The sequence below is a fragment of the Cetorhinus maximus genome, chromosome 18 (assembly GCF_964194155.1).
Source record: "Cetorhinus maximus chromosome 18, sCetMax3.hap1.1, whole genome shotgun sequence".
Classification (NCBI taxonomy): domain Eukaryota; kingdom Metazoa; phylum Chordata; class Chondrichthyes; order Lamniformes; family Cetorhinidae; genus Cetorhinus; species Cetorhinus maximus.
Window position 1 is genome coordinate 6,926,363 of NC_135896.1, and position 18,535 is coordinate 6,944,897.

Sequence of the window (18,535 nt, forward strand, 5' to 3'; positions counted from 1 at the left end):
CTCGTCATCCCTCAGTTATATCTATGACACCATCTTGAGCTAGTGTTCAGGGAAAAGGAGATTTTAGAATGGCGTTCCAAAACCGAACCGTACTCAAGCTTTTAAGATGAAACAGTGGAATAACGGCAGCTCTGGAAGGCTGACCCTGGAATAAGTCACTGTTTAGGTCTGTGGCCTTCATCTCATATCACAGTATGGAGTTAAGATACCTGCCCATGGAGGCGCCTCTACATACTAGAGGACTGTGTCTCAGCCCATTAAAAACCAACATTAGAAACAAGTTTTGAAGTTACGCACACTCCTGTTGAATTTTCACACTCCCTGTGAATGTAAGTGTTAGTTATTTGATTTGTTTACTGACCAAGCATCTGAAAACCACTCTGGCACAGAGCATAAGATGATTGATCTTCATAAAGTATCAAACTGATGAGGCCATCGGTCAGCACTGAAGTGTGCTGTAGAATGTGTAAGAGGTTTGATCAGTATTTAAGCAGAATATCCAGAGAATCCTTTCAGAAACTTAACCTGATGCAATGAGATTTATGTTTAGAACTGAGCCCTTTGTGCCATCACTGGATATAGCTGCACAGTCCAACTAGGGGTAAATGAAAGAAAACATTGTTGTAAGCAAAGTTCTTCACATATTGAGGACTGTGTAGTGTTTTAAGTTGGCACATTAATAAATACTGATATCTCTCTGGGATTGTAAAACATTGCACTACCCTGTGGAACATTTTCTTGTGGTGGTACCAAGGTCACATTGTATTACCCCTTTTGTCTCCAGGGTCTGACTGCAGATTTGGTCATAGAGTGAACCTGATGTTCGAACTATGGTTTGAGCTTTCCCCTCCCCTCAGTAAAAACAGTGTACGGGAGGGATCCCAACCGCACATTGCTTTGATCCCTGGGGAGTCTGTGCTAGCAGGGTTAGAAGGGAAAGGAATGTTGGGGCAATTACAATTGGCCTCAATGCCTCCGCCAAAGCCTCCCTCTCCCACACATTACCAACTGCTACTGGAAAATACATGCAGCTGGATGTTGGGTCAGGATCAAGTTGGGGACAGGTGCGATGCCTCACTTGGTGTAATAGCCAGCTGTTTATGTAGGCTGATGCACAAGGAATGGCCACTTGGGCAGAGGCTACCAGAGGGCCGTGAGTGGCCCTTACCCTGAGGAAGTATCAACACCTTAAGATGCGGCAGGATGAAAGAGCATTAATCACTGAACTCTGAGTCTGATTCAGTCCGGAACAAAAAATACAACTGGATCCTTTTTCTAAAAGAAAAAGGCACATTAAAAATTAAACCTATGTAAAAATTTCTGTTGTGCTGTTTCTAATTAGGGGAACTGCCAAGTGTGTGTTCTGTATTAATCTCAAATTGACTTTAACTGTGCGCTGTGTAGATCAAATGTTGCTGTACCCTTAGCTGCAGGTTTCATGTATAATATATATATATATATATATATATAGTGTATTGAGCTCAAGTTGGCAGCTGTCAATTCATCATCAATGCAACAGATGTAATAAAACAAAGTTAATTAATTGTGATTAGTGTTATCACACTGTGTGATTGGTAGTTTTTCACACAGGGTCAATATTTATTGATTGTTATTAAACTTTTTTTCAACCTGGCATTTTGTGATTATTTCTCTCTCCCTTTTTTGTGGCCAAGTTAATCCATCAGTGATCTTTTGCTATGTTTTTTCCATTTCAAAAGAAATCAGGGTATGCAGCTGAGCCATGTGGAACCAGGAAGATGTCAGAGATCCATGCTGAGTAAGACTGGACCTGCAGGCTGTGATTGACCTCACCTTCTAAGGTGAGGGAAAGTTCAGCTAGAGTTTCACCCCCTGGTTCCCATCCAGTGGTCCCCAACCCCACCCTTTTTAGAAAAACGTGCCTGTGTAAATGATGTGCACGGATAGGATTGGGTTCAGCTGTGATTACTTCATTTGGTTCAATACCATGTCGGCACTGGTTGCCTCTGCTCTCCATTGCACTGCCGTAGGTGTCATTTTTCAGATGAGACGTTGAACCAAGGCCCCCATCTACTCTTTGAGGTGCACATAGACCTGTCACTATTTTAGAAGAAGAGCTGGGGAATTCTCCCATGTGTCCCTGCAAATATTTACCACTCAACCAAAATCACTGCAACAGATTATGTAGCCATTATCACATGCCTGCTTATGGGATCTTTCTGTGCACAAATTGGCTGCCATGCATCCAACACCATGACTGAACTTCAAAAATACTTCATTGGCAGCAAAGCACTTTGGGAGATCCTGAGATGTTGTGAAAGTCACTGTGAGAATGCAAGCATTTTTCTTTTGTGCAATTTGGTGTATGGCGTACTCCAGCATCTCTTCCATTTGAAATGATTTTCCAGATCATCACTTACCTATCCCCAAGTTGTAAATGCAGAGCAATGAACAATTAGCCAGCTAATCGCTTATAAGAATGGTAACACAAAACTAGTGCCCATAGATATCAAATAGCCAGACGGTTCACCCTGCTAGTTTGTAACACATTCAATTCCAGTTCTGTCTCGATCTCCCTCAGTATTTGCGCCTCAGTCCGTTTTATTTTCTATGCTCATTGCACCTTTCATATTCTCAGGACGTTCCAGGACCCTTTATGACCAATGAAGTGCTTTTGAAGTGTGGTCAATATTGTACTATAAGAAACGCAGCTATTTGTGCACAGCTGTCTGAGAGAGACAGTTGTGAGATAAACGTTGGACACCAAGGAGACTTCCCCTGCTCTTCAAAATTATGCCCTCAGATCTTTCATGAGCTCCTGAGAGAGCAGGTGTAAGCCTCTGTTAATGTTTCATCCGCAAGTCAGTTAACACAGAGGCGGCCTGCTAATTGATTGCATTCTGGAAGACCTCCCTTACCAGCGCACTACTGACCCAAAAGACCGGGACCCGGAAATGGTCCTGATGGCCAAAACTTCTAAAAGAGCAGAAGATTCCACCTAATGAGAGCAGATAGTGAGAGCCAGAGAGGAATCAGTTTGAGAGGACGACGCTGTGAGAGAACTGGTGGCAGGCAGCCGGTGAAAGTGGAGAACGTGAGCCTGAGGGCAATCAATGCAAGAAGAGAGCAGGTAAAAGTGGGGAGGCAGCAGCAGAGGGCCAGTAAGAGCAGAGAGTGCAAGCCAGGGGGGATTCAGTACAAGAGGACGAAGTCAATGTGAGCTGAATGCAGGAAATTTCACTGAATGGTGATGGGTAGTGTCCATTCAGTTTTAGATTTATAAATATAATTTCCTTGCCTTAACTTTTTACTATTGTCGTATCTCAGCCTTTAGTAGGCAAATGTCTTAAACATCAATTTCGTAGACTTTTAGTGTTCACTGCCAAGTGTTTTAGTAGTCAGGGTGTCAGTGATTTATGGTCAGCAGATTGACTACCATGGCAGGTTGGTGGGACCCATTGGATGTGTATCCTGTTCCATGTGGGAACTCCAGAACACATTGCATCCTGGATAACCATGTGTGTAGGAAGTGTTCAAGCGCAGGTTCTAAGTTTTAAAGCTTGAGAGGCTGGAGTCACTGCACTGAATCCAGGAGTTTCCTCAAACAAACATTCTAGGAGGTGGTCATACCACAGCTACAAAAGGTGAGGGAATGGATAACCACCAAATAGAGCAGGAGGAAGACAAAGTGCGTGCTGGAATCCCCCAAGCTAGTGGCACTCGCTGACCAGTTTTCAGTTTTGAATACTAGAAAGGACGACTCCATGGAAGAATGGAGTAACAGCCAAACCACCACCAGCCACCCCGGCACCACAACAAATCTGACTACATAAAAATATGAGCAGAAATGCAGAAGTATTAGGAGTTTCAATACTTAACAGGCATAGGCTGCTCCCAATTCTAAAAATCTATTGGAACTGAAACTGTCAAAGATGTAGGACAGAGCTCCTGTATTACAGTCCTACCTTCAGTTAAAATTATCCTCAGAGTCAACCATGACATTGCTCAATAACTCAGGATGCAGTATTTTATAGCAACTGGGACATTGTACAGTGCAAAACCTAATGTAATATTCTGCTACAGATTCAACCACTGTTACCGTATCAAAGGGCTCTTATCAAAGTCAGAAGTGACATCCTATGTGATTGTGACAAAAGTAAACTATCCTTCCTCGACTTTCTCAACTTATCTGCAGCATTTGACACGGTTGACCACACCATCCTCCTCCAGTGCCTCTCCACTGTTGTCCAGCTTGTTGAGACTGCGATCACCTGTTTTCATTCTTATCTATCTAATCATAATAAGCGTATCACTTGTAGTAGCTTCTCTTTCCACACATTGCCCCCCAAGGATCTCCATGCTGCCCCTTGGTGACAAAAACACAGCATCGATTTGCTTGCACACGAACAGGGGAGAGAGCACATCCTGAGTGGGGCACAGCCAGAGTGCATATTGGCAATTTGGTGCAAAGTGGGAATTCGGTGCATAGGGGGCGAAGTGCTCTTTGCTTTTTTTCCTTGCTATCCAACTTCTTAAATCTTCAGAGCATGGGTCTTGCCCTCCTGCAGCAGTGGAGGCTACAAGGGAAAGGAATCACTGGCAAGTAGTGGGTAAGGTATTTATGACTTTAATCGCTTATAGTTTAAGGTATTTTTGTGGTTTATAGTTTGTATATTCTACAGTAACAAGGATCAGGAAAGAAGGGCCCTAGAGTAATTGACTAAAAGGTTTAATTTAAAGGGATAAGTCATGGCAGGAGCGCTCAAAGCCATGGCGTGCTCCATGTGGGAAGCTGGGAACGTTTCCAGTGCCCGGGACCAGAATGTGTGCAGGAAGTGTGTCCAGCTGCAGCTCCTGGAAGTTCGGGTTTCAGAACTGGAACGGTGGCTGGGGACACTGTGGAGCATCTGCGTGTTTGAGAGCATCGTGGATAGCACATTTAGAGAGGTGGTCACACCGAAGATGAAGGGACTTGAGGAAGGAGGGAATGGGTGACCACCAGACAGTCCAAGAGAAACAAGCAGGTAGTTTAGGAGTCCCCTGGGGTCCCACTTGCAAACCAGTGTTCCATTTTGAAGGCTGATGAGGGCGCTGGTTCCTGCAGGGAGTGCTGACAGAGCCTAGCTTCTGGCACCACAAGCAGCCTGTCTGTACAGGAGGGGAGGAAGACCAATAGTAATAGGGGATTCTAGAGTCAGGGGAACAGATAGGCGCTACTGTGGCTGTCAACATGACTCCAGGATGATATGTTGCCTCCCTGGTGCCAGGGTCCGGGATGTCACTGAACGGCTGCAGGGCATCCTGAAGGGGGAGGGTGATAAGGCAGAGGTCATGGTACATGTTGGTACCAATGACATAGATAGAAAGAGGGATGAGGTGTTGCATCAAGAATTCAGGGAGTTAAGCAGTAGACTAAAAAGCAAGACCTCTCAGGTTGTAATCTCTGGATTACTCCCAGTGCCACCTGCTAGCGAGCTCAGAAATAGGAGAATAGCACAGATGAATACGTGGCTTAAGAGTTGGTGCAGGAGGGAGGGTTTTAGATTCCTGGATCACTAGGACCGTTTCTGGGGAAGGTGGGACCTGTACAAGTGGGACGGTCTACATCTGAACCAGAGCAGGACTAACATCCTTGCAGGTGGGTTTGCTCGTGCTGTTGGGAGGAGTTTAAACTAATTCGGCAGGGAGAGGGGACACAGAATGTTAGCAGAATAGGGACACATCATAATACAGTAAAACAATCAAGTCAGAGGGAGTGCAGCTGCATTAAGCTTCAAGGGAGTAAGGCAAGGCTGGATGGCCTCTACTTTAATGCTAGGAGTATTACAGGTAAAACAGATGAGTTAAGGGTGATTGACACATGGAATTGTGATATAGTAGCCATCACTGAGATGTGGTTGAGGGAACGGCAGGATTGGCAGCTCAACATTCCGGGATATAGAATCTTCAGGCGAGACAGGGGAGGGGGTAAAAGAGGAGGAGGCATTGCATTATTAGTTAAGGAGTCAGTTACTGCAGTAAGGAGAGATGATATCTTGGAGGGGGCATCAAATGAAGCTTCGTGGGTAGAGCTTAGGAATAAAAAAGGGGCAGCCACATTGTTAAGTGTTTATTATAGACCCCCAGATAATCAGTGGGAAATTGAGGAGCAAATATGTACACAATTCGCGGAGGTGTGTAAAAACAATAACAATAGAGTAATTATATTAGGTGATTTCAACTTTCCCGACATTAATTGGGATAGACATAGTGTTAAGGGCTTGGATGGAGTGGATTTCTTGAAATGTGTACAAGAGAACTGTTTAGGTCAATATGTAGAGGGTCCAACAATGGATGGTGCAGTGCTGGACCTAATTCTGGGGAATGAAGCCGGACAAGTGGCTGAGGTGGTGGTGGGCGAGCATTTTAGCGATAGCGACCACAATATGGTACAGTTTAAGTTTGTTATGGACAAAGAAATCGACAAGTTGCAAAAAAATGTTTTGGATTGGGGGAGAGTGGATTTCAGTAAATAAGGCAGGATCTGGCCAAGGTAGACTGGGTACAGTTACTTGTGGGGAAATCTACAGAGGAGCAGTAGGAGGTGTTCAAAAAGGAAATGGGGAGGGTACAGGCTCAACATGTTCCCTCTAGAGTGACAGGAAGGAGTAACAAGCCCAGAGAACCATGGATGACCAGAGATATTCAGGATACGATGAGAAGGAAAAGAAAAGCTTTTAGCAGGTACAAGGGAAGCAAATCAGCAGAGGCATTAGTGGAGTACAGAAAGTGCAGGGTGGAGCTTAAGAAAGCAATTGGGAGAGCAAAGAGGGGATATGAGAAAGCTCTGGCTGGTAAAAGTAGGGAAAATCCCAAGATATTCTATAAGTATATCAATGGGAAGAGGATAACCAGGGAAAAAGAAGGGTCATTTGGACTCGAAACGTTAACTGTGCTCCTCTCCGCAGATGCTGCCAGACCTGCTGAGTTTTTCCAGGTATTTTTGTTTTTATTTTGGATTTCCAGCATCCGCAGTTTTTTGCTTTAATCTAAAGAGTAGGACCCATAAGGGACCAAGGGGGCAATCTATGGGTGGAGCCAAAGGACATCGCTAGAGTGTTGAATGAATACTTCACATCCGTCTTCACCCAAGAAAATGAGGATGAAGGTATCAAACTCGGGGAGAGAGACTGCGAGGTTCTTGAGCAAATTGATATAGGGAGTGACAAGGTATTGGAGGTGTTGGCAGGCTTAAAAGTGGACAAATCTCCAGGTCCAGATGATTTGTATCCCAGACTGCTGAGGGAGGCAAGGGAGAAGATTGCAGGGGCTCTGACCCAAATTTTTAATTCTTCTCTGGCCACGGGGTAGGTGCCAGAGGACTGGAGGACAGCTAATGTGGTTCCGCTATTTAAGAAGGGTTGTAGAGATAAGCCAGGGAACTACAGGCCAGTGAGTCTCACGTCAGTGGTAGGGAAACTATTGGAGAAAGTTCTGAAGGAGAGTATCTATCTCCACTTGGAGAGGCAAGGTTTGATCAGGGATAGTCAGCATGGCTTTGTCAGAGGGAGGTCATGCCTAATAAATTTGAATTTTTTGAGGAGGTGACTAGGTGTGTAAATGAGGGCAGTGCAGTTGATGTAGTTTATATGGATTTCAGCAAAGCCTTTGACAAGGTCCCACATGGGAGACTTATAAAGAAGGCAAATGCACATGGGATACAGGGTAATTTGATAAGGTGGATTCAAAATTGGCTTAGTTGTAGGCGACAGAGGGTGATGACAGAAGGATGCTTTAGTAACTGGAAGCCAGTGTCCAGTGGCGTACCACAGGGATCTGTGCTCGGTCCCCTATTATTCGTCATTTATATAAACGACATAGATGACTATGTGGGGATAGGATTAGTAAGTTTGTGGATGACACAAAGATTGGCCGGGTGGTTAACAGTGAGGTTGAGTGTCTTGGGTTACAGGAAGATATAGAGGGGATGGTCAAATGGGCAGATGAGTGGCAGATGGAATTTAACCCTGAAAGTGTGAGGTGATACACTTTGGAAGGAGTAATTTGACAAGAAAGTATTCAATGAACGGCAGGACACTAGGAAGTTCTGAGGAACAAAGGGACCTTGATGTGTGTCCATAGATCTCTGAAGGCGGAGGGGCATGTTAGTGGGGTGGTGAAAAAGGCATATGGGACACTTGCTTTTATCAATCGAGGCATAGATTACAAAAGTAGGGAGGTCATTTTGGAGTTGTATAGAACCTTGGTGAGGCCACAGCTGGAGTACTGTGTCCAGCTCTGGTCGCCACATTATAGGAAGGATGTGATTGCACTGGAGGGGGTGCAGAGGAGATTCACCAGGATGTTGCCTGGGATGAAACATTTAAGTTATGAAGAGAAGTCAGATAGACTTGAGTTGTTTTCGTTGGAGCAGAGAAGACTGAGGGGCGACCTGATCAAGGTATACAAGATTATGAGGGGCATGGACAGGGTGGATAGGGAGCAGCTGTTCCCCTTAGTTGAAGGGTCAGTCACGAGGGGTCATAAGTTCAAGGTGAGGGGCAGGAAGTTTAGAGGGGATGTGAGGAAAAACTTTTTTACCCAGAGGGTGGTGACGGTCTGGAACGCGCTGCCTGGGAGGGTGGTGGAGGCGGGTTGCCTCACATCCTTTAAAAAGTACATGGGTGAGCACTTGGCACGTCATAACATTCAAGGCTATGGGCCAAGTGCTGGTAAATGGGATTAGGTAGGTAGGTCAGGTGTTTCTCATGTGTCAGTGCAGACTCAATGGGCCAAAGGTCCTCTTCTGCACTGTGATTCTGTGACTTCCAAGCACATACTAACTTATCAGACTGTTCATCCGATTTGCAACACTGGATGAACAGAAATCTCCTTCAACTAAATATTGGGAAGATTGAAACCATCGTGTTCAGTCCGCAATCCAAACTCAATTCCATAGCTAATGACTACATCCATCCCACTAACAACTGTTTGAGGCTAAAACAGCCTGTTCGCAACCTCAGTGTCATATTTGACCCCGAGATGAGTTTCCGATCACATCTTTGTGCCATCACTAAGACTGCCTATGTCCACCCACAAAACCAAGTTCGCCCCTGTCTCAGCTCATCTGCTGCTGAAACCCCTTATTTACACCTTTGTTATCCCTTGGCTCAACTATTCCAATGCACTCCTGGCTGGTCTCCCACATTCTACTACCCGTAAACTTGAGGTCGCCAAAATCTCTGCAGCCCATGTTTTTACTCTCTCCAAATCCCATTCCCCTTTCACTCCTGTGCTCGGTCATCTACATTGGCTCCTGGTCAAGCAAAGTCTTGATTTTAAAATTCTCATACTTTTTTTCAAATCCCCATATAGTTTCACCACTCCCGATCTCTGAAATCTCCTCCAACCCCACAACCCTCCAAAATAATTCTGGCCTCTTGGGCATCCCCAATTTTAATTGCCCCACCTTTGGTGGCCGTGTCTTCAGTTAAGAGAAGTTGAAAAAATTAAGGATGTGCAATGCCAGCAATGCCCACATTCTATGAAAGAATAAAAGAAATCCCTAATTTTCCTTGTGAAGGTGGTTGTGAGCCATCACCTTGAACCACAACAGTTCCTCTGGTGCAGGTATACCCACAGTGCTGTCAGGGAGTTCCAGGTTTTTAACCCAGCAACAGTGAAGGAACAGCAATCTATTTCCAAGTCAGGATGGTTTTGACTTGGAGGGGAACTTGTTTCCATGCGCCTGCTCCCCTCATCCATCCAGGTAGTAGAGGATATGGATTTGAAAGGCCCAATTGGAGAAGGTGTCAGAATGTGCCTAGAGAAATAGGAGTAGGAGTAGGTCATTCGGCCCTTCGAGCCTGCTCCGCCATTCAATATGATCATGGCTGACCCTCTATCTCAATGCCGTACTCCCGCGCTCTCCCCATATCCCTTGATGCCTTTAGAGTCTAGAAATCTATCTATTTCCTTCTTAAATATATTCAGTGACTTGGCCTGGTAGAGAATTCCATAGCTTCACCACACCAGTGAAAAAGTTTCTCCTCATCTCAGTCCTAAACAGCCTACCCCGTATCCTGAGATTGTGACCCCTTGTTCTAGACCCCCCTAGCCAGAGGAAACATCATCCCTGTATCCAGCCTGTCTAACCCTGTCAGAATTTGATACGCTTCAATGAGATCCCCTCTCATTCTTCTAAATTCCAGTGAATACAGACTTAGTCGGCCCAATCTCTCCTCATACGACAATCCTGCCTAAAAGCAGGTAAATCAAAAGAAAACAAGCCCATTTGCTGTCCAGCTACACAGACCCAAAACACTAACAAACCATCCAGCCCATTTCCAATGAAGCAATTTTGTTACATCACGCACACCAATGCAAATGGACAATAACTTTTGCATTGGCTCATACATTTGGTTTTGCCATGGCAACACTTGGCACTTTAACAAATTAAAAACAGCAGATCACTCCTGCTTGTGGAGTTTCAATTACATTATGGCTATAAGCTTATGATGTTAACTGATGCTTTGTTTTTCTTTTGTGTTTTAGGTCATTGGGAATAAAATCAAAGAAAATCAATCTCCATTTGCAGATAATACATTGATCCCTTTTTTGTTTCGAGGCCAGATCAAGTCCCAAATTCTGTGCTCATGTGTTTGATCTCAGCTGTGACAGTGTTGGCCTCAATATTTGTAGCGTTGGGTGGCCTAGGACAGGTAGAGAAACAATAAATGCTAGCCTTGCCAGCAAAGCCCACATCCCATGAAAGAATTTAAAAAACCCCTAGTTGCCCTTGTGAAGGTGGTGGTGAGTTATGACCTTGAACCACAGCAGTTCTTCTGGTGCAGGTATACCCACAGTGCTGTTAGGGAGGGAGTTTTGGGTTTTGAACCCAATAACAGTTATGGAATGGCGATTCAGTGCCCACTACTCAAAGCAATGTGTGTTTCAACTCGCGCTTGGGCTGTGAGTGTCGCTGACAAGGCCAGCACCTATTGCCAATCTAATTGTCCCCTTGAGAAGGTCATGGTGAGCTGCCTTCTTGAACCGGTGCAGTCCATGTGGTGTAGATACACGCACAGTGCTGTTAGGGAGGGAATTCCAAGAATTTGACCCCACAACAGTGAAGGAACAACAACATATTTACAAGTCAAGACAGTGTGCGACTTGGAGGTGATGGTGTATGCATGCAGCCACTGCCCTTCACCTTTTAGGAGTTTAGGTCATGTTGTAGGAAGGTGCTGTTGAAGGAGCCTTGGTGAGTTGCTACAGTTCATCTTGTAGATGGTACACATTGCTGCCACTGTACTCCGGTAACGGACGGAGTGCATGTTCAAAGTGGTGAATGAAGTGATTACTTTGCCGTAATGTTTGACTTCTTGAGTGTTGTTGGAGCTGCACCCATCCAGGAAAGTGGAGAGTATTCCATCACACCCCTGAATTATGCCTTGTAGATGGTGGACATCCTTGGGGGGAGTCAGGTGGTGAGATACTTGTTGCAGAATTCCCAGCCTCTGACCTGCTCTGGTAGCCACATTGTTTATATGACCGGCCCAGTGTTTGATGGATGAGAGTCAAGGCCAGGATTGGTTGAGCTGTGATGTCCTTCATGGCCAAATAGGTTGCTGGTACTCACTATCTCAGCTCACAAGTGAATAAAGGTCTCTTGAGTAAAACTTGGAGGGCACATCACCTGGGGAACTGTAATCTAGCATGAGTCAGTACTTGCAGGAGAGCTGGTTACGATAGAGTAGTGATTAAGATATGAAACTGGTAACCCAGAGATAGTAAATTTAAATCCAAGTATGTTACATTGAATTCAATAAAAACAAATTATTTATGGGATGGTGACAGACAAGAGAGATGAAAGATCATTAAAAGTGTTGGACTGTTCTATCTAAGGTCATGCGATGTAGGAGCAGAAGTAGGCCATTCGGCCCATCAGGTCTGCTCCGCCATTCAATGAGATCATGGCTGATCTGATAATCCTCAACTCCGCTTTCCTGCCTTTTCCCTATAACCCTTGATTCCCTTACTGATTAAAAATCTGTCTATCTCAGCCTTGAATATACTTAACAACCCAGCTTCTACAATACTCTGCAGTAAAGAATTCCACACATTCACTACCCTCTGAGAGAAGAAATTCCTCCTCATCTCTGTCTTAAATGGGTGCCCTCTTACTCTGAGATTATGTCCTCTGGTCCTAGACTCTCCCACAAGGGGAAACAACCTCTCAGCATCTACCCTATCAAGTCCCCTAAGAATCTTATATATTTCAATAGGGTCACCTCTCATTCTTCTAAACTTCAATGAGTACAGGCCCAACCTACTCAACCTCTCCCCATAAGAAAATATCCCCATACCCAGAATCAACCTAGTGAACCTTCTCTGGAGGGGACCAAAATTGTTCACAATATTTTAGGTGTGGCCTCCTATAATTTTAGCAAGACTTCCCTATTTTTATACTCCATTCCCTATGAAATAAAGGCCAACATTCCATTTGCCTTCCCTATTACCTGCTGAACTTGTTTGTTAGCTTTTTGTAGTTCATGCACCAGGACCCCCAAATTCTCTGTGCTGCAGCTTTCTGCAGTCTTTCTCCATTTAAATAACATTCAGCTCCTCTACTCTTCCTGCCAAAGTGCATAAACTCACATTTTCCCACGTTCCCACATTATATTCCATCTGCCAAGTTTTTGCCCATTCACTTAACCTGTCTATATCCCTCTGCAGACTCTTCGTGTCATCCTCCCCACTTGCCTTCCTGCCTACTTTTGTGTCATCCACAGACTTGGCAATAGTACGTTCACTTCCCTCATCCAAGTCATTAATATATATTGTAAATAATTGTGGCCCCAGCACTGATCCCTGGTTGCCATCCTGAAAATGCCTCCCTTATCACAATTCTCAGTCTTCTATTAGTTAGCCAATACTCTATCAATGCTAATATACTACCTCCAACGCCATGGGCTCTTATCTTATTAAGTAGCCTTATGTGCAGTACCTTATCAAATGCCTTTTGGAAATCCAAATATATTACATCGACTGGTTCCCCTTTATCTATACTGCTTGTTACCTCCTCAAAGAATTCTAATAAATTTGTCAGCCATGATTTCCCCTTCATGAAGCCATGCTGACTCTGCTTGATTAGATTATGCATTTCTAAATGCTCGCTATTGCATCCTTTATAATAGACTCTGACAATTTCCCAGTGACAGATGTTAAGCTAACTGGCCTATAGCTATCTGTTTTTTGTCTCCCTTTTTGAATAAGGGTGTTACATTGGCAGTTTTCCAAATCTTTTGGGGCTTTTCCAGAATCTAAGGATTCTTGGAAGATTACTACCAGTGCATCCACTGTCTCTGTAGCTACTTCCTTTAATATCCTAGGATGCAACCCATCAGGTCCAGGGGACTTATCGGCCTTTAGCTCCATAAGTTTCCCTAGTACTTTTTCTCTAGTGATACCTTTTGCCCTTGATTACTTAGTATTTTTGGAATGCTATTAGTGTCTTCTACCGTGAAGACTGATGCAAAGTATTTATTCAACTCCCCTACCATTTCCTGGGTCCCCATTATTATTTCCCCGGCCTCATTCTCTAAGGAGCCTATGTTCACTTTGGCCTCTCTCTTCTTTTTTATATATTTAAAGAAGCTCTTACTTTCCATTCTTATATTAGTTGCTAGTTTACCCTCAATGTTTATTTTCTCCTTTTTTTTGGTCATCTTTTGTTGGTTTTTGAAACTTTCCCAATCCTCTGGCTTACCACTAATCTTTGCTACATTGTATGTTTTTTCTTTCAATTTGATACTATCCTTAACTTCCTTGATTAACCATGGTTGGTTTATCTCCTTCCTACAATCCTTCTTCCTCACTGGGATATACCTTTGTTGTGAACCATGAACCATTTTCTTAAGCGTCTGCCATTGTTCATCAACCGTCTTTTCTGCTAAACTCCTTTCCCAGTCCACTCCAGCCAATTCTGCCCTCATTCCTTTGTAATTACCCTTATTTAAGTTTAGCACAGCTGTTTCCGACCCAAGTTTCTCACTCACAAACTGAATGCTAAATTCTAGCGCGCATGGTCGCTGTTTCCTAGGGGATCCTTTACTCTGAGATCATTTATTAAACCTGCCTCATTACACATTACCAGATCCAAAATAGCCTGATCCCTGGTTGGATCCACAACATATTGTTCTAGGAAACTGTCCCGAATACACTCTATGAATTCTTGCTCATGCCTACCTCCGCCAATTTGATTTTCCCAATCTACATGAAGACTAAAGTCAACCATGATTAATGTACCACCTTTTATCCATGCCCTCATTATCTCCTGTTTTATTCTCTGTCCTACAGTATAGCTACTGTTAGGGGGCCTATAGACTCCTCCCACCAGTGTTTTCTTCCCGCTGTTATTCCTTACCTCCACCCATATGGATTCTATATCTTCCAATCCAAGATCCTTTCTTGCTATCACACTTATTCCATTTCATACTAACAAAGCTACCCCACCACCCTTTCCTTCCTGCCTGTCCTTTTGAAAAGTCACATACCCCTGAATATTTAGTTCCCAGCTTTGATCTCCTTGTAAACATGTCTCCGTAATAGCTATAAGATTATAACCATTAATCTCTCTTAGTGCCATTAATTCGTTTATCTTGTTCCAATTATTATGTGCATTTAAGTAAAGAGCCATTAATTTTGCCTTTTTACCATTTTTCCCATTTTTCCCCCTTTGACCCTATTTGCTGCTGTTTTTTTTGTGTACACTCTGTCCCTTCCTGTCACACTCTGGGTATCATTACCTAAATAGCTGCCCTGCAAGGCTGCCATTTCCTTTTGCTTTGTTAGCTTACGTATCCCCTTTCCAGAACTCTCTCCCCTGCCCGCCCCCCACCTCCCCCACCTCCCCATTTAGTTTAAAGCCCTCTCTACAGTCCTAGTTATTCGATTCTCCAGGACACCGGTCCCACCATGGCTCAAGTGAAGCCCGTCCCACCAGAACAGCTCCCTCCTAACCCCTGCACTGGTGCCAGTGCCCCATGAACTCCCACACCAATCTCTGAGCCACGCATTCTACTCCTTGACTTTATTTACCCTATGCCAGTTTGCCTGTGGCTCAGGTAGTAATCCTACATAATCCAATCTACATGTGACTCCAGTCCACACTATGTAGTTGACTCATAATGACCCTCTGAGGTGGTTTAGTGAGTTTCTCAATTATCGAAGAGTTGCTGTTGCAAGGAACACACCCATCTCAATCTGCTCAGGACAACCTGGGATGGGCAAATGTCACAGGTGGAAGAAAATCTTACATTTCTATAGCACTTTTCAGAACCGCAGGACATCCTGGAGCTCTTTACAGTCAGTGAAATATTTCTTGAAGTACCCTCACTGCTGTCATGTCAGCCTAATTGTGCACAGCAAGCTCCCATGTGTCAATTACCAGATAATGTATCTTGATGATGTAGATTGAGGGATAAAAATTGCTCAGGGGAGAATTCCCCTGCAGTTCTTCAAAATTACACCCTGGGAGCTTTTACAACCACCTGAGAGGGCAGACAGGGCCTCGGTTTAATGCTGGTTTAACACCCAAAAAATGACACTGCTGACAGTGAAGCACTCCCTCAGTACGGCTTTGGACTGTTAGCCTAGATCATGTGGTCAAGGCTTGGGAGTGGGACTTGAACCCACAGCCTTGCATATAGAGGCAAGAGTGCTACCAACTGAATGACGGCTATACCCTGAGAGCAAGAAATTAGCTTATGTTAGATTATTTTTAATGGTTTCTTGGAGTACCATAACATAATAGTTTGGAGGGGACAGGGGAAGAAAGAAATTTAAATAACATTTTGGTTTTGGAAAGCATTGAAACACACACGCAGAGCACGAGGCTCAGAGGAGGAACTTTCCAGAACTTTCTGACCGAGGATATTACATAACATCTGACGATCAGAGGTCAGGTACAAGATGTCAATTTTAAAACAAAGAACCAGAGTTTAATCCGTGACTGAATAATTTACAATGAGACCAGGAATGGAGAGATGTTCAGTGGACTCGGTATCCATCTGGAGCTCAGTCTAATCTTACTGCTGGTCGACAAGGGGATTCTGCTGATTAAATCATGAAGCCTCTTTGCCATATGCCTCTGAGAGGCTTTAAATGTTTAATATGCTTTGTATACGATCCTATTTAACTAATGCATTTGGCCTTTTGTTTGGGAATTTGAGCAGGTTTATACGTTTCCAATGACTGATCAAAGGTAGTGGGCTGGAGAGTGCAAGAGATTCAGTAACTGTCTCGGGCTCAGTACTGGGCACCTAAGACATTCCAACAGGTTGACCACTTTGCAGAACACCTCCTTTCCAAACGCAAGTATGACATGACCCCTGAGCTTCTGTTTGCTGTAGTTTTCATTCTGCACCCCAGGGAGTGAGGGATAATGGTGATGTGGTAGTAATGTCACTGGGTTAGTAATCCAGACACCGAGCCCAATGATGTAAACACATGGGATCAAATCCCACCATGGCAGGTGATGGAATTTAAATTCCATCAAGTTATTAATTATTAACTAATAACTTAAAGCCAATAATGTAAAGCTAGCTAACCTCAGTAATAGTGACCATAACAACTATCATTGATTGTTGTTAAAAACCCATCTGGTTCACTAATGTCCCTTCAGGGGAAGGAAATCTGTCGTCCTTACCTGGCCTGGCCTACATGTGACTCCAGACCCACAGCAATGTGGCTGAAATGGCCAGCGAGCCACTCAGTTCAAGGGCAATTAAGGATGAGCAACAAATGCTGGTCTTGCCAGCGACACCTAAGAAAGAATAAAGTAAAAAAAATTCCCACCCTGACCCCAGCCTCCTATACTGTTTCAAATTAAGCTGCAAGGAACAGCACCACATCTTTTAATTTGGTATTTTACAGACGTCTGTACTTAACAGTGAATTCAACAATTTCAAATCATAACCTCTGCCCCCATTTTTTTTAGTGTTTTGGAAGCAGCTGTTGGTGATGATTCTGCTTTTTCCCATTTACACCTCCTCTCAACCTATATTTGTTTCATTATTATCCCATTAACATCACCTTTTGCCTCTCACCTTCATCCCATTTGTCATTTAATATTTCCACCCAATCACAGACCCTTTTTTGTTCATTCCTCCCCCACCCTTCTTTCTCTGCCGCTGCGTTTGTTTATAATCCATTACATCTCATTTCCCCCCAGCTCTGACGAATGGTCATCGACCTGAAACGTTAACCCTGTTTTTCTCTCTTCACAGATGTTGCCGGACCTGCTGGGCATTTCCAGCGTTTTCTGTTTTTATTTCAGATTTCCAGCATCTGCAGTATTTTATTCTTATGCTGAAAGGCAAAGGAACAGGTGTGGGCGGCTCTGGCACAGAGAAACTATTTCGAAATGGTTTAACGCAATAACCAAATCGAACACAAGGTATTCAGATCACCCGAGAAAGAACCAAAGTGAGATTAGGAAAATGTGCAACACTTAGGAAGGACGGAATTTAGAAATAGGAGGAGGCTATTCAGCCCCTCGAGCCTGGTCTGCTATTCAATTAGATCCTGTCCCTATAACCCTTAAATTTCTTCAATCTCATTTTGAAATTTTCAATTACCCCCCTCAGCCCTAACAATCTTTTCGGGAAGACAGTTTCAGGTGCCCGTTGATTTGATTATCAAATGTTTTGAAAATTAATTCTAAGGATCATTACCTTGTCATCAGTTGCAATGTACAGCTGCTCACTGGCCTCTTCATGCCCCATACAGGGGTCTTGCTGACTCTGCCTGGGAGGTGCAGGCATCTCCAGCACCCTTTCCTTGTGCGGTACTAATGCATCAGCTCACCTAACAACATGACGAGAAATAATTTACATCATCCATACATCAGTATTGGGAGGCCCTTGTACAAATCCAATCCACACTATCATCTGTTTCTGACTCACCAGAGCTGCATTATTCACAGAAAGAGGTGTACGATGTTACATTAAAATAACAGTTGTATTTCATCTGTTTTTTGACAGTGTCACAATTTCCTCCAGTAGCTGGTGGTTCGTGGCCTCCAGCTGCTTCTTCTTGGATTGGGGGACTATCAAATCTTCCTCGCAGCCATTCCCTCTTCCATTGTTGCTCTCAGGCCTCTGTTGCAGGCAGACTTCTCCTTCACTTGTGCCAGAGAGAAGACAATTTTGAAATCATTTTAACTTTGAACTGATATCTCATAATCCGTTCGCAACGGATATCAATGAGAAGATATTTACCCTGGCTGCAGCTTTGTCCAGTGCAGGTGTATTGTCACCACTGCTGTTGTCCTGGACAGTGCTGTTCATAGTCTTGGGCTCCCTGAACCTTGGGCTGCTCTGTGCCGTCCATCTGATCTCTTCACAGTGTCTATGGACCAAGAATAATTTAACAGTGTTATACGGCACATTTTAGATTTACCTGTCTAATCATTTGGGACATTTATATCAGGCAAATGTTTTCATGATTCACAAATCCTCTCGCCCCTTTTGATGAAAAGAAAGTTTCCTTGTACCTTTGAAATCTACCTGTG